The 4,647-nt window shown below is 57.3% G+C and overlaps 1 protein-coding gene across 2 annotated transcripts in view; it reads left to right on the top strand.

Moving 5' to 3' along the window:
- Positions 1-459: 459 nt before the first annotated feature.
- The window catches only part of TEAD3 (TEA domain transcription factor 3), a 25,698-nt gene continuing 21,510 nt past the window's right edge, over positions 460-4,647 (top strand). The window contains exon 1 of one of the 2 annotated variants that reach the window (XM_023512844.1): positions 460-638. The gene's annotated coding sequence lies outside the window, so the exon portion shown is untranslated. The remainder of the gene's footprint in view (positions 639-4,647) is intronic. The other variant, XM_023512845.1, reaches the window with a different exon arrangement.

The raw sequence follows: 4,647 nt of genomic DNA, 5'->3' as shown, positions 1-4,647 counted from the left end.
GCCGCCAGGGCGGAGCCGGGTCTGGGGCCCCGGGAATTGGGGGCGGGCTCCGCTTGGGCGGCTCGGGACTGAGGTGAGGGGGTACGGAGCCCAGGGGCCCGTAGGCGCCCGCTCCGTCGGGTTGCTCGTGACGCGGCACCCAAGGCCCCCGGCACCGACGGGAGCCCGGCCCCCGAGGAGAGAGCCCCGCCCTCAGCCCCACCCAGGCCGGACCCCAAATTTCGGCTGGGTACCGGGGAAGGGGCTGAGGCCTAGCCGTACAGGGGGAGGTAGGGAGCTCTGCACGAGCGGGCGAGGAGAGGGGCGCCCAGGGGCCGGAAGGCCGGGCGTGGCCCCGGGTCCCCAAGCCGCGGGGTGGGCAGCTCGAGCGGCGGCCCCGCCCCTCCCTGCCTGGACACGCCCCCTGCGCGCCCCGCCCCCTCCTTCCCGCAGCGCCCACCCCCCCGCCAGGGCTCCTCAACACAAACTTTCCGTCCCGCTCACTCCCTCCTCCGCGCCCGGCGCCTCCCGCTCCAGCCCGGCTCATTCCACACATTCCGGACAGCCCCCTCCCCACGACCCCCCTTCCCCGGCCCCCCTCAGCTCCGTCGGGCTCGGCGGAGCGGCCCGGCCGGAGCGCCCCCCTGAGCTCGGACCAGGTAAGCCGGGCGAACGCCGGGAGGAGGCCCTGCTTGGGAGAGGTGGTTTGGTTGGTTGGTTGGTTGGTTGGTTCTGAAATGGGGAGGCAACTCCGAAGGGGGCTTGGTCCCCGAGCTATTGTCCATCCGGAGCTGGAGCCCGGGATCTGGGTCCCGGGAAGTTTAGAGATAAGTGGGGGGAAAAAAAAAAAATCTCTCCAGGAAGCCCCGCCCATCACCCCTACTCCCCCTCCACAACCCGGGCGAGTTGGTCAGGGGAGTTAAGGGAGCCAGGATATTGTGTACCCCATGCCATCGTCTGTCCTGCCGTCCGCGCTTGGGGTTTCTGGGTGGGGATCTGGAGTCCGCAGAGTTTGGAGGGCCTGCCACCGGTGAGCTAGTATCCGGGGCGCCCAGTCGCGGGCCCCGCCGCCCTTTGGACTCCCAGCCCGCGCTCTCCTGGAGCCGGCCCGGCCCCAGCTCCACGCAGGCCTCGGGCCGGGCCTCCGGCTTGTTCGCGCGGTGCGGGTGGCTGCGCTGGATTGTGGAGAGTGTCTAGGAGCAAAATCGCGCGCTCTAGGCTTGTGACCCCTGAGAGGCAGGGGCTCTAGTTCCCTCTAGTTCTGCTGCCTGTGACGGGGTCCGAGTTCAGAGTTTCAGTTCTGAGCTCTGGGGAGCCTGGCTCCGAAGGGGGCTGGATTTGGGGCCTTTTCTTTGCCACACTTACTCAGGGCCCTTGTTTAGACTTTAGGTTTTGAGGGTAGCTGGGGAGTCCTTCCACCCCCACCCTGGTCCCCTCCATTGTCTGTCATGTTCTTTATTCCTGCCTGGGAAGGGAGGACCAGGATTGTGTTCTGGGTCTCTGTTTCAGCCTAGCCAAAGCCCTGGGGCAGTGTTATTAAGATCCCACTGCCTCCTTTCCTGGAGAGGGGCCCTGATCCGAGCTGAGAGATTCTTTCAGGGCAAGGGGGAATGAGGCCTTGGGGGAGGGATCCTCAGGGGGTGTCTCCCTCTGTATTTTCGCTCTCTCCAGGTAGGGGCAGGACCAGGTCAGGCCTGGACTTGTAGCCCAGGAGAACAGAGGATGGAGGTGGGGGCTGGACATGGCTCAGAGTGGCTGATGCCCATGGTGGCTGCGTGTATCTCCTCTCCTGAGGCATGGTTACAGAACCAGGTGTACACGTGGTCCACCCCAGTGCTGGGAGTGTGGGGAGGGTAGGACACCTCTTTTATCTGGATGTTGGGAGTAAGGAGGGAAGGCAGTACTCCCCAAAGTTGGGATTTGGGGGAATTATTTCCCCTGCCTTCCAGACTCCTATAGTCCCTTTCCCAAGACCCTCTTCCTTAGGGGCACTCTCAAAGGATGTGGTTCTGTGGCCATCTGGGTCCCCACTCACCCTGTTGAGAATGGACAGATGAATTGTCCAGGACTGAGCTCTCTGGTAAGGGTGACTTCAGAGGTCCTGGATGCCCCCTCCTCAGGGAGGAGCTAGAGCCAGTAGAAATCTCAAGCTCTTGGGCCTTCCCCCATGCCCCTAGGGAAGGAACCCTTATTAATGCTAATTAGTGCATTTGGGCTGGGGAATGGCTTAGTAGAATGGTCAGTGGTTGCCAGGAGAGAGATGACAGCTCCCACCCTCACCCTCACATTGCACACCATGGTACCTTCCTTCTGCTAGTAGAAGAATTATTAAAACCAGGAGGAGACATCTCAACAGAGGCCAAGAAATTCAGGATCTGGTCCTAGCTGGACCTTTAATTATGCCATCTTGGCAGGCCCCTTTTTATCTCAGTTTCCCTAGTTGGAATAAATGACTTCTCAGGTCCCTTTTCTCTGAGCTCCTCTTAGTCTCTGTTTTCCAGTCTGCTTTCCTTCTCCTCCCATTATGGAACCTAACCCTGGTGGGATCTGGAGGTGTGTGGGTACCAGTGGTCTAAGGAAAAAGGCTGGGACAGACCAAGGACTGAGGAGTAGCTAAACCAGGTGATCAGGGCTGAAAAGGTTGCAGGCAGCAGGTATCAAGGGACAGGAGACCCAATGGAGTTGGAGTCTGGCAGAGCTAGATGGGATGACCCTCTGTCCTATTCTCAGGCTCCTCTGCAACCCCCTCCCCAGCATTCAGTGTGGAAGCTGGAAATCTTGCCCCTGCTTTGCTTAGGACTAGGAGAGGAGCAAGGGGCCAGTTCACAATGGGAAGAATGAAGAAGGGAGCAGGAGGGGTCCAAAGGCCACTGTTCTATGGAGGTGGTTAGGAAGTCACAGCCTTCTCTTCCAGCATGGGAGCTGCAGAAGCTGTGGGGTCCCAAGGGTGACCTTGAAGATCTGGGTGTCTATGGACCTCTGGGCAGCCTGGGCCATGGAGTGAGTTTCTCTGTTTGGAGCTGGGGAGGTCAGCGATCACACTCAGTCCTGTCCCACCCTTGCCTTCCTGGTGTTGTGCCAGTTGAGGGCTGTGTCTGCAATAAGGGGTACTACTTCTCCAGAGGAGGAGTGAGGGTTCTGCCTGTCTTCCCAGACTGCAGGGGGCTGGAGGCCAGGGCCAGAGAATTCCATACCCCTGCAGATCCCCAAAGCACAGCCCTTGGGGTTTCCTAGAGTGCTGATTGTTTCCTGTACTCCTTGCCAGGCCCAAAGGACAGGAAGTGATAGAGGGAAATGAGAGTGCAACTGTGTGTGACACTGGATGCATGTGAGAAAGAGGCTATGGTGAGAGGGAAGCCGTGAATGGGACATTCTGTGTGGGTTAGACATGTGTGGGGCTGTGTGTGCATGGGAGGCAGCCTGGATGGGACCACTTGTGTGAGGCAGGACTTATATATGAGAGAAACTGACATTCTCCATATGTTACTGACACTTAACATCCATGAGAGAAACTGTATAAATCTTAGGGTGCTGCCACATGTGTACTTGAGAATTTTGTATGGGTGGTGCACTCCATGTGTGCATGGCCATCACACAGGATACGTCTATGAAGGAGACCATTTGCTTGATCATCTGTGTGTGCCTGTGGGTGACACTGGGTGTCGTTCTGATGCTCACTCTACATGTGTGTGTGAGAAACTTTGTGATTTGTGTGATGCTGTATAAGGGAGTGTGTCATAAGCAGAATACATGACATTTTGTGTGACTTGATGCTGTGGCATGACCACTGTGGTGTTGAGTGTTGTGATCCAGTATGGGAGATGGCTTCAGGTCAGCCTTTGTGTGCCTGTATATGACACTATGTCTGAGTAAAATGATGTGGCCAACTCTATGACAGTGTTATCTGTGTGGCACAATGGGCTATACTGATACATAGCATAGCAGTTTTGAGGAGCTGAGTGTGAAAATAGTATGTAAGTGACACTGACCCCAGAAGGTACCTCTGTGTGTGAGAGAAATTATGTGGGGTGACCTGTGCCTGGCTCCCTGGGTGGTCACTATTTGGGCTTGTTTGAGACTATCAGGCAGTGTAGAACATCCTCAGGGGTTGTGCCAGACAAGGCTGGGGTGCCATGTAGGACATGTATGGGGGCCTGTGACCCCGATATATATGGTATGTATGTAGAAGACCATGAAAAAGATACTGATAAAACAGGAAGAAGGCTGGGCATGGTGGCTCACACCTGTAATCCTAGCTCTCTGGTAGGCTGAGACAGGTGGTTTAAGACCAGCCTGAGCAAGAGCAAGACCCCGTCTCTACTAAAAATAAAAAAACTGGGCAGCGCCTGTGGTTCAAAGGGATAGGGCTCTGGTCCCACGTGCTGGAGGTGGCGGGTTCGAACCTAGCCCCAGCCAAAAACCGCAAAAAGAAAAACTGAGGCAAGAGGATTGCTTGAGCCTGAGTTGGAGGTTGCTGTGAGTTATGACGCCAGGGTACTCTACCTAGGGTAACAGCTTAAGACTCTGTCTCAAGGCTCGGTGCCTGTAGCTCAGCCGGCTAAGGCGCCAGCCACGTACACCTAAAGTGGCGGGTTCGAATCCCCAGCCCACCCGCCAAACAACAATGATGGCTGCAACCAAAAAAATGGCCGGGCATTGTGGCAGGGG

The sequence above is a fragment of the Otolemur garnettii genome, unplaced genomic scaffold (genome assembly GCF_000181295.1).
Source record: "Otolemur garnettii isolate 467f Iridium unplaced genomic scaffold, OtoGar3 scaffold00031, whole genome shotgun sequence".
Taxonomy (NCBI): Eukaryota; Metazoa; Chordata; class Mammalia; order Primates; family Galagidae; genus Otolemur; species Otolemur garnettii.
Note: the sequence above shows the minus strand (reverse complement) of the source record. Positions and strands in the feature narration are given on the sequence as shown.